This window comes from Nannospalax galili, unplaced genomic scaffold (assembly GCF_000622305.1).
Source record: "Nannospalax galili isolate Female #2095 unplaced genomic scaffold, S.galili_v1.0 scaffold34, whole genome shotgun sequence".
In the NCBI taxonomy this organism is placed as follows: Eukaryota; Metazoa; Chordata; class Mammalia; order Rodentia; family Spalacidae; genus Nannospalax; species Nannospalax galili.
In genome coordinates, this window is record NW_008338996.1 from 4,595,027 (window position 1) to 4,607,812 (window position 12,786).

A 12,786-nucleotide genomic window follows, 5' to 3' on the forward strand; every position below is an offset into this window, starting at 1 on the left:
TTAGTGGGTCCTGTCCTAGGACCCACATTCCATAGACTCTTATTCTCTATGCTTTGGCCATTTGTGTCCTTTTGTCTTCATGGCCCTCTGTTGTATGAGGGAGCTTCATTGATGAGAGTTGAGAGATGCATTAGTGTTCTCCTTACCGCTTCTTCCACTATGTTCCATGGGCCTTAGGTGTAAGGTTCCATTGCAGATGTGTCTCTTAGGGTTAAGTAATTCATAGGTAATCTCTGGTGTGATCCGTTGTGGAACTCTGCAATAGTCTCCGTCTGTTGTAAAGAAGCTTCTTTGATGAGTGTTAACTGGGATACTTGTCTGTAAATATAAGAATCTTATATTTAGCCCATAGTAAGAAGCTACATTTTTCTATGCAAGTGACAATCTTGGGGTTTTCTCTAAGATCTATGAACTCTCCAGCCATGTGTATTGCCTATGTTTACAGTACCACGTATGAATTTTCTCTCATTGAATGAAAACTTCAATTAGGTAGCTGTTGATTACCCCCAAGATAGAAGTACCACTACTGCCCCAATGTAGTTTGCTGTGCTGGTTATTGTTGTGGTTATTAGGCCTTAAAGCTGGGCTGGACCATCAATTGTTGTCCCTTAGCAGCTTGCATACTGTTTTCCAAAACTATGAGAACTAGCCTCTGGGAGGTAGCTTCCAAGTCTATTCCACCTTCATTGCTCCAAATCCCAAGACTAAATTATGTCCTGTCCAGCTTTCGGGTCTTATCTTCAAGTTCTGGGGGGCAATTAAGGACTGTGGCAATACCTTGTGAAAATTTTGCTAGTCCCTTGGACAACCCTGGCCAACAGCTTGAAGGGAGGTTTCTCCTGTCTGGTACTGTTTCTTGTTAAATAGCCTTCAGCTGTACACATGAACTCATGAAGAAATAATGTATGTGTAATTTTTCAGTAGGTTTTTGACCTAATATATTTCTGTCTGATTTTTCACTCCAGTTAAGCATTATTTATCTCTTTCCTCTTTCTTCCTGTCTAACCCTCCCTCCCCCTTCTCCAGTTAAAGTACTTCCATTTTCCTCATTTAACCCTGATAATACCTGTCTCCTATGGTCTCCCTCTTTTGAGCTCCTTCTCCTCCTCCAGGATGCATCTTTTAATTCTTTCATTGAAAATTTACTTACATGTTGGTATACTAGCAAAAGAGAATTTGGTTTTCCTGATAATTAGTTGTTTGAATCATCCATTCAATGTAAACTAATCTATGTGTTCTTTATAACTGCTGTGTATATCTCCATAGCAATGGCATAGTAATCAACAGCAGTACAGAATAATTTAATTAATAATCTCTGCTTTCAGTATTATAAACATGTTAAACTGAGTACGCATGTATTTATCCTTTGTATCCTATGAAAATAATTTATGTAGAAAAAAAAACCAATATGTAGCAACCATGTGGATGCTGGGAATATAACCCCAGTCCTCTCCGAGAGCAGTCAGTGTTCTTATCCGCTGAGACATCTCTCCAGCCCTCCAAAATCATATTCTATTAAATTTATTTTAATTGAGGTTGATAGATAGCACACCAAATAAGATCATCTCTGTTCTTCCAGAGGACCCAAGTTTTGTTCCCATCACCTGCACTCAGTAGCTCATAACTGTCTGTAACTCCAGCTCCAGGAGATCTAATGCTTCTGACTTCTGAGGGCACGTCATGTACGCATATGTCCATATCCCCCACCACATACACACAAATACATGTAATTAAAAAAATAAATCTTAAAAAGTTCATGTCAATTGACAAATGGCAAATACACACATACATACATATCTATATAACACATCTAACATGTTGTGTTGAAATATCTATGCAATGTGTTATATTCATGCTGTAAAAGTGAGTCCTGAGTAAGACAATCCTTAAGAAGAAAATTCCGTTTGATTTTCTTTATTACTGGCATTTCGGTATGCATCAGCTCAAGCCTGTGTCTTGACTGGACTCTTATTTTCATAGTTTGATATGTCAATGTATTTCTTAATTTTAATCATTAGTGCATTCCTATTCAAAAAATACATGCATTTGAAAGATAAGAAAATAATAATTATAATGAGGTAAGTAGCAAAAATTAATTAAGCAATTATTTATGAAAGAATAATAAGTAGAAAGGCCTATTTTAGTTCCATCAACATAATCTTTGCTTGAAAATAAAAAATTCCGTGTCTCTAAATTATGCTAATTAGCTTTAGAAATGTAGATAAAGCAAAAAAGGTAAAATCACTGAAATTTTAAAGATAATGAATTGGTATACAGTGGTTTATATGATGCTAATAATGTTTGTCAGTGATTTTAATAATGATGAATAATTCTAAAATGTAACATTTATATCTTAAGTCATGCTAGAATATAAAACACACAAAAATCTATACATCCAGAAGTACTGAAACAATAAATAGAAATGTGTTTTTAGGTCAATAAATAAGACGATATTCAATATTTTGTTATAATAGTCTGCAAAGTGATGCTAAATTCACCTAGTCAAAGCTGTAATAGACACATTTGCTGTGAGTAAAACAGTCAATAATGTTTGAATTGTGAGCAAGGATATTTCTAAACCAAAATTTACAGATGATAGCAATAAACATAGAAACTCTCATGAACTGAAAACACACTTATTGGGGAAAATATCCTATTGTCCATCTTAAATATAGAACACTTTTGTCAGTCAAACCTCTCCAGAGTCAGAAGAGTGTGAGGATTTTAGTTTGCACAGGGCAAAACAAAACAAGACTGTATGAGCTTGGAGTTCTTATGTTTCATGCTTAAGTGCCGGGATCTCCAGGACAGAGATGCGGCCAACGATGGTGTTGAGGGAATTCCAGACTTTGGTGAAGTGTAATCCACAAAGAGAAGGTGTGGGCTGTGATATCTGGGCAGAAATACAGAGGGTATTTCTGTGAGGCTTCTCTTAAGAAATGAAACCTTGTGACACGTTCTTACCCCTTGGTAGCTAAGTTTCTCTCTACACAACACTTGATCTAATGTTGTCACAAGATGTCCCTTGTTTCATGATAACAGAGATCCTTGGGCCTGATATTGTGGTGTAATCATATTAGAAGGATGAAGTAAAACATCTTGGTATGTAAAGGAAAAGCTGTTCAAAAAATAGGGAGAAAAGAGAAGCATATTAGAGATGTCAAACTTAGCATCACTGGAAGATGACAGCACTAGAAAACCAAATCACTTAGAGGAGTAGTTCTTGGGCTGGACTTGTTTGTTAGCTGAATAGACTCTGTCTTTAGTCCAGGCACTCATATAGCTTACTCCTCTCCTGTGTCTTGGACTTAAGGTCTAAAAATGTTGATGTGGTAACTGTCACAGTCTCATACAAAGGAAACTATATCCACTATGCTCTTTGTGGGAGAACAGACAAAAATACAGGAATTTGCTTGTTCAAAATGGAAAACGATAAAAAAATACATCAGTTAAATATTCTTTCATAGGGTTCACATGTTCTTTTCTTATAAGTAGATATAACAATTAAAGTGCAGATTTTCATGTTCTTCAAATTCTAAAGCACAATTCTTATGACTTAGAAATTAATACTAAAGACAAACACAGAACCACAATTGAAAGCAGTTTTGTAACTGTAACCCCAAACTAACAGGAAAAAGATAAACTGAAGGGAGCGAAGGGTAGAATTTCAAAGTGTATTTCTTGAATTTTTTTTGCTTATCAAAAATGGTTTCAAAGTGTTGAAAATTAAAGTTTGTTTTTACTTTCTATATATGTGTGTATACACATATATATACTTATAATCAAGCATATGTTTCATGGTATTTAAAAATATATAATAGATTTTCTTAAATATGACAAAAAGTCTAAAAAATGCATTTATGAAATCCCTATGTTAGGGTCCCAAGATGCCAAAATCTTACATCTAAATGAATTTTACCTTAAACTTGGTATCACCTCCCACAGCAGGAAGCAGAGTTTAAAAACACTGCATAAGAGAATGTGGACATACTGGGCAATGAGACCTCACAACTACTTTCCTCTAGTTCTCTTTAACAGCATTAGGCAAACGCCCAACTGTCAATTGAGGATTCCTCCAAAAGGAAAGTCATCCAGCTTGGACATCAGGCTATTTAGCCCCAATCTCCTCAGGCTGTCACAGTTACTCTGCAGTAAATGCACCAGAGCAAAGGAAGCAGGAACACACAGGTTTCCTAATAACTCATCTAAGTATTAAGAGCTAACATCCATACTAAATGTAAGACTGAAGTTTCTCCTAAAGGAGACAACAACAAATAAGGCAACTGAGAAAAACAGAGAACTCTTAAAGTGAAACGAAGAATCAACTGTAATCAACATCCGTTTGGAGATTTGCAAAAGAAAATATTAAAGACACAGAAGTGTCAGAAAGACAAGAAATTTTCAAAATTAAATTAGTAGCAAAAACCACATAAATAAAATAAAAGAGAGAATTTGTAGAATTTTAAGGCAAGTTTAAGGAAATCTATGGGTAGAATAATGGACCATAGCATAGCTATGACCAAACACCTGAAAAAAAACATTTTCAGGAAGACAAGATTTATTCTTGCTTGAGATTTCAGAGGTTGGGGGGGGAGGGGGAGAGCAATGCATCCCATGGCCTAGCAGGTTGGGAAACAGAGGGAAAAGGGAGAATGGATGCACTCATTAAATTTCTTCTTTCCCGTTTCATACAGTTCAGACCCACAGCACATGGAACAGTGTAATGCACCCACACTTGCACACACTTGAGGTGGGTGTTTTTCCTTCATTTAATACTCTCTGGAAACTCCCTGGTAAGTACTTCTGGAAATGCACCCTAGTCTTCTAGGTGATTCTTAAGCCAGTCAAGTTGACTGTAAAGAAACAGCACCACCCATGTTAAATAGTAGTAATGATCCTAAGAAACAGATGAGACAGAAGAGAGCAGCAGAGCTGTGGCTTAGATGACCAAAATCTATCTACAGAAGACAAGAAAAAGAAAACAGAGTACATTATTTTGCTTTTCCATTCCTGTGATGAAACACCATGACCATAGCAACTTATAGAAGAAAGAGTTTATTTGGGCTTATACTTCCAGAGGGATAAGAGTCCACCATGGTGGGACAGGCACAGCAAGAGTCAGCTGGAACAGAAAAGCCAAAATCTAAAGCATGCACAGAGAGAGGGAACCAGAGGTGGGCAAGGCTATGAACTGTCAAAGGTCACCCACAGTTACATATGTCCTCTAGCAAGACCACACCTCCTAAACCTCCAAAAACAGTGCCATCAACTGGGGTGTTTAAATATGTAAGCCTATAGGGGACATTTCTCATTCAAACCACCAGATGGAGGAAACAGAGTAAAGAATTTTCAAAGACAGTCTTTTATTTTTTTTTTCAGCAGCAAAGGGGTATGTTAATATGGATCAAATAGCCAATTACTCAGAACAACGCAAGCATTTCCTGTGCTTTTTTTGTTCCAATCTGGAGTTGTCTTCCCATTTCATGTCCTTGTTTTTGAACTTTGTTTTATCCCAAAACGGACTCCAAGGAATTCCTGCATGACTCTCCTTGTTCCTCTATTTCTTACATATAAACATTAAATGTTCAGAATGCCAAGTATCAAATGATACTTTTTATATGAAGCTCTGATTTTTATCTCTTGTAGGTACCTTTGTGGAAATACAATTAAAAGAATTGCATGCATTTAAGGTATGCAATGTATTTCAGTTCATTTTTCAGATTGACATATTTAGAGAAAACAACATAATATTACACTATGTGTATACGCTGAGAAATTATTAGAATTAAGCTAGCAATCACAGTTAAAACCCTAATGAAAGGGGTGATAGTTGGTGGGAGACTGGGTGTGTCCTGAGGGGTATTTGTTCCTCCAAGGGGCAGGTCTTGCTGTGGAGAATTGGCTGCAGAAAATTAACTACAGAAAGGGAGCTGCAGAGAATTAGCCACAGAGCGAGGAATGTTGGTGCCATCTTGGCAGCAGAGGCGTGGAAAAAATGGCCCAGGTGTCTTGCCTGTATGGTCGCAAGAGGGGCATTTACCGACCTGGGGCAAGACTGCAGGCCCACCAGGCTTGGACGAAAGCTAACGGAGACTATGGGTGGGGTGCAGAAGCAATCTGGAATGGCTGGCGCTGAGCCACAGAGTGGAATGGGGCACCAGGTGTTCATCTTTTGTGGGGTGTCAAGTGTTCACCTTCCTAAGTTACTCTATTTCCCCTCTCCAAGAGGTAAATTATGAAAAATTCAGGTAAAAATGTATTATATGGTTTGTCTAATAGCACCAGGGGAAAGGGACCCTAAGAGAGCTCAAGAGACACTGGGGTACAAGAATGGCTCAATATGCATAAAACAATAAAAGTTTATATCTATTTTATCAGTGATCTGACTTAAATTTACTTTTCTCTAATGTTCTCATTTGATTTCACTATCAGGGTAATTGAACAATATATATAGGCAGTTTGATAGAGTTCTTTACTCTTATTTACTTATTTATTTTTGGCTAAGTCTTTAAAAGATTCTTTAGTTGGGGAAAAAGAAAGTTTCAATTAAATAATTGATAACCCAGAATATCAGGTTTGCTACAAGAAGGCATTGGGTGAATGATTTCAAATAACAGGCAGAATGAGTCCCAAGTTAGATTGACAAACCAATACAAACCGACCATTAAATATTGATATAAACATAGATTAAGTTTAAACAAAAATTACTTTTCACCAGAAGTTACTGGGAAATATTTTGTGTCAAAAATTAGTCTAAAGAAAGATCTAGAAAGATTTGGGATCCAGAAAATAAAGGATGCAACCAAGGAAAGTCAAGAAGGGAATTCCCTGGGTTGCAATGAAAAATAATCAGCTAATGGCAGATGGGAAATGAAGGGAAAGGCTGCTTAAGAAATAATGAGATCCATGTATAGTCATATGCATATTGTTTTCCAGGCCAGAAATGATAATTCAATATATGAAGAATGCTAAACAACAGCACAAGCACAGTTGTTAAGTAGTTTAAACACAAATTTTGAAGAATGGAAGATGCCTTAATATACCCTATGGTCAGTATAAAATATTTAAATATTTAAATTAGCACAATGATTGAATTATATCAACATCTTTAAAGGTAATTTACTTTTGAGAGTTTTAAAGTTTGTGTTCAAGGATAAAAAGTTTAAATTCTCAAACTTAATGATGGCAACCAGTAGAAATACAAATGGCACTTAATAAAGAAGTGATGTACATTCCTTGAAATACGAAAGAATTGGATGTGTTGAAAATCCGAATGTCTCATAGGGAGGGGTGATGCTGGAGACTGCTTGTTTTGAAGATTTGCATACTTTGAACATATTTAAAAATCAAAAGGACCATAGGAAGTGTGATGTCTATATAGAATGCATAGAAGAGGACAGAATAAGGGTCCTAGAGATCTGTATTGACATCCAAGCCTCCCTAGGGTCAAAGGTGGATAAGAAGCTAAGAGGGGGACCAGATGTGGTGGCAGACGCCTTTAATCCTAGCACTTGGGAGGCAGAGGCACGTGGATCTCTGTGAGTTCAGGGTCTACATAGTGAGTTCCAGGTCAGCTAGGGCTACAGGGAGACCCTGTCTCAAAAAGACGAAGGAAAAAAAAAAAAAGAGAGAGAGACAAAAAAGAAGCTAAGAGGGGAAGGGATTTCCAACGTGGTGAAAAGAAGAATACATTTTCAATTATTTTGATGAAATAAGAAGGATATTGGTCAGCAGAGAAAATTTTGACATGAATTATATGCTATTCAAAAAATGCCTTGAAATACACTGACTTATTTTTGTCAAATAAACCCTTATGATAAGTGTATGCGAAGACCCTGTATTTTGGCACTCAGAGAGGCAAGCATGAAGAGTGAAATCAGCATGAGATTCATTTTCAAATGACTCTGACCTCTGAAATAATATGCAAAATTCTGTGTATAAACGCCTTTATCTCTCTGTGTTGCTGTGAAAGGGGTGGGGGGTGTTGGCAGAATGATAGAAAGAGAAAGACAGAGGTATTAACCAAGAGACTCAAATGTCCTCAGATTCTCATGAAATTCTAAGCATGAACCTTTGCTTTCTTTTATTGTCTGCTTTTTCAGTTGTGACAATTTAAATTTCACTGAATTTAAGACACCATGCTGTCCTCAGTGTAGGGCGAAGAGAGGTGCAGACTGGCTCCTCAGTTATGGAAGAGCTCATGCTCCCTGGTGCTGTAATAGTTCTCTCTTTAGTTTTTATTACTTTGTAGGTTTCATTTTATTGTAAGAACATGTTAGCAGAGATTTACTATCAACACATTTTAAAGTGCTGTAGAGTACATGATTGCTTACTGCAGTGGTAGCAGACAACAATGTGTTCAAAAAAGTGTCATGGCCTCCCTCTTGGATGTAACCTCTTCCTTGTCCCGTTCTGCCTTATCTGAGTCCCTCTTGCCTTTGATGGTACCATGTTGGCTAATCTCCCAGGAGTTCAACTTCTGCATCTGGGAAAGACGTTTTCCATCATTGTGTTCTAACATGTAAGATTCCCTTTGCTTTCATCCTTTAACATATGAATGAATGTTTTCTTCTAACAATTTTATATAGTAGAGAAAAAAATCCTTCCTGAGGACAATGAATATGCCTATCATGTTCAAATCTGTATCTCAAGTATGCTGATATTTATGTGCAACGTCAAGTGCAAGGAGATAGTTTCATAGTACCTTGCTTTCTCTCACGGACATTTTTCTTACAATGGTCTAGCCTATGCAACAGGCAGCATAACATGTATAGTATAATCCAAGCACTTGAGAGAATGTTGTAGAAAGATCGCCTCAAATTTGAAGCTGGGTAGGGCACCATAGTGAATTCCAAGGTAGCCTGGGCCCTGCTTCAAAAAGAAGGAAGAAAGGAAGGGAGGCGGGGGGGAGGGAGAAATGGAGGAAGGGATGGAGGGAAGGAGGGATGGAGGGAGGGAAGGAGGGATGGAGGGAAGGAGGGAGGGAAGGAGGGAGGGAAGGAGGGAGGGAGGGAGGGTGAGCTATTAGCTAAAAACCGTTATCCCTTCATTCATTCACAAAGTCAATGAAATTGAGCAGAACAAAAGATGCGAAACTTACCAGCCATGCATCCCATACCAAACACTTCAGTAGTTATTGGGACAAAACAGTGAACGAGACAGACAGCACCCCTCCCTTTAGGGAACTTACAGTATAGTTGTAGAAATGAGAAATACTGAAGTGTATTTGTTCACTGTAATTTAGTTGGACTGCCAGTAAATGTTATCTAATACAAAAAATGTTTCCAAAAGATTAATAAAATAAACACAAGATTGTCTTTAGTTTGAATCAGAACTGTACTGATCACTAAGAAATGTTGGCTGAGGTTGGGTGTCACCAATATAAGCTACACCTGCCAAAACACGTACAGAAGACTGAATGGGAAAGCCTCCCCAAGATCCTTTGGGTCTAGAGGGTATCCTACCTACGTCACTACTGAACAGTCCTTGTCTAGGATTTCTGTTTCTGCACAGTGAGCTAACTGTTATTTTAAATATTGATAACCAGGCTTATATATCACAGAACTGAAAGAATGACAGCTTCAGTGCATAATGGTGAAAGCTTTCTACAATAATCATGTATTCAATAATTCATGAAAATGTATCCCCCCAAATCAAATTGGAAGCTATTTTATGTAATATATTATTTAAAATTCAATATTATCATGCACACAACTTCTCCTCAGCCAGAGGAGCAGTGTTTCAAAATGTGATTATGTGCGGACTCTATTTAAAAGTGACAATTTTGCTTTTCATTTGTTTAAGGGCTTAAGCAGAAGATTTCAACTGGAACTAAGTCATATGACAATGAAACCAGGGCAGTCACAAGCAACTTTGCAAAAGTGACATTAAGGTCTGAAAAATGCACACACATTTGGATATGAGAGACATGAGTATTTTGAGGTTTAAAAAAAATCTTATTGTTTTCATTTCTATGTCAACTTGCTCCCAAATAGTCCTCTCTGAATTAACTGTAATTTATCATCACTGTAAGATGAATTGTGACCTCCAAAACCTGACAGTCAAGATGGTTTCATCTCACCCTAGTGCTACAGCATACAGCAGCCTAGGGAGCTGTGGAAGTCATCAATTATGATGTGATGTTTGCATCAGGTATGACAGGTAGGGGGAGGGGGTCCCACAGATTCAATATCACACAATAGTCTAGCTTCATAAGACAATTTTATTATGAATATTTATCTATTTCCCTTTTATGTCTGAAGTGCTCTTTTGTAAAATATTTATTATTTTCATGAATTTAATATAATCTATTTTATCATATTTAGACGCCCTCTAATATCTTCAATTAATTCAGCTTAATACTGTATTCTGTCATATTAAGGTATCTCTAGTCAAATTTGCATCTCCAAATACCCTTCAGTGTGGGTCCCTCCATTGGACCACAGTTAACAGCATCACATCCTTAAAAGAAACACCTAGTTCTCCCTCTCCCAGCTATTATAGGTTGCTAATAGTTCCACAATTAAGATTGGGACTTGTTCCCCAGTTCTCCACTTCTATGCTGGGCTTCTGTCTCCTTTGTGTGGTTCTTGTGTATGTTGTTATCATTGTTGTGAGTTCATATTAATAACTTCCTAGCTGTCTGGAAAACTGTTTCCTCGTGGTTGTTGAACACCTCTAGTTCTTATAATCTTTCTACTTCCTATTCTGCAACGAACCCTGAACCTTATCGGGCAAAGTTTTATAACGTGTCCTATCCAGGGCTCAGCACTCTGTAGTCTCTTATTCTCTGCAGGTTGGCCAGTTGCAGGTCTCTGGGTTAAGCACTATCTGCCTCATGAAGAAGTTTCTCTGGTGAGTGTTGAGAGATTCATTAATCTACGAACGTAAAAACAAGTCACTAAGAATCAGTTTAATACTATGGTTATATAATAAAAAAACATTTGTGGGCTCTCCCTTATGGCCTGTGACCTATCTAGCCTTAAGTTCCTAAGCCTGATCAATATTACATATGAGCTCTACGTTATGAAGCAGATATTAAATCCAATCAGAAAGTGGTTTGTTACTCACATAATATTAGTGCAGCTATTTCACTAGTGAGCATATTTTGCCAGGACAGTGGTAGTAGCTCACAGGATTAACAGTTGGACAAAATGCATGCTAAAATTCCTCTTCCAGTAGTATATGTACCACCTTCCAGTACTGTGAAAACTAGCAGTATAGATGAAGTTTTGAAGTATTCCATTTTCATTGCTTCTTTTGAGAACTCCCTGTTCTGTTCCTTGCCCCAATTTTTAGCTTTTAAAATGTGATTTTAGTTCTTTGTATATTGTAGATACTACTCCTTGATCAGATGCATAGCTGTAAAGATTTTCCCATTCTGTAGCTTGCCTCTTCACTGGAATGATGGTGTCCTTTGAAAAACAGAGGCTTTTCTAGTTTCATGAGATCCTATTAGTCAAATGTTGATCTTAATGCTTGCACTGTTAGGGTACTGTTCAGAAAGTCCTTTCCTGTCCCGTGAGTTCCAGTGTATGCCCTACTGTCTCCTCTATCAGAATCAAGGTATGAGGTCCTGCATAGAGGTCATTGATCCATTTAAATACATGATACTGAGTGAAGCTTTACGTGGCTTTTCAAGAAACGATAAACCCTCTTTTCAAATATATATGATGCTACTTGTCTGTATCACTCATATAGTACAAGGTGAAACTCGTGAACACTAGTGGGCCAAACCTGGGACAAAAATAAAAACTGGACTTCGACACTGACTCCCCTTTGCTATGCCTATTTTATAGCACAAAAAGCCAGTCTTAATGGCTTTCGATAAGTTATATAAAACATACAAATTGACTTAGAATTCCCAAGTGCCTAGGATAGACCTTGCTATGTTGTTAGAACTCTGTCTGATTATGGAATGAATCTACAAATCAATCCCTTAGGGTTCAATAATGTGCACCTTTCTTACCCTATAAGCTGAAGAGATCAAAACCATTATATTACTTAAAAATAAAATGAAGCCTGATGGTTTAGAAAGAGCACTAGACTTGCACAACTGTACTGCCTTTTTTATATCTAAGTGGGTTCATCGATAGTGATTGGGTATATTCATCAGCCTACAAGAGGAGGGCTCCATGAAGGAGTACACGATTCTCAGAGCTGTAGTTAAGAACATGTTTTGAGGTCAGACATCTCAGTTTAGGTGTCATTTCTGATATGCAGAGCACTGGGCAAACTATTCAGTCCCTTTGCCTCAGTTCTCTTATGCTATACATTGTATATTGGTAGTACATAAAGGGGCTGAGATTGGCGTGCTTTCCTAGTTGCAAATTCTTAGAACAGTTCCTATTACATCACAAGCTTCAAATAAGACTTCTCATTATCATGTGGATGGAATTAGCATAAAACCTCCTGACTCAAAATAGTAGGATCTAAGGGAATGATTTTCCTCACAATCTTTGAAAACTCAGTTGTTGTTATTCCTCATTTATTAACTTTTAAGGAAATTTACCTTTCTCCATCTAGAAGGTTAGCTGACAAACACATTTTCAACTACTAGGATGCATTTGATGAGTTGTACAAAGACACAGAATGTATTGGCTAGATAAAACAAACATCATCCTGAGTAAGAGTGTTAGAACAGAAGATAGGAGAGGTGGGTGTAGTGGCATATGATTGTAATCCCAGTACTTTGAGGCCAAGGCAGGACTGCAATTGCTAGGCCATCGTAGACAATGAAGTAAGACCATGTCTCAAACAGCAGGAAGAGGAGGAGGAGGAGGAGGA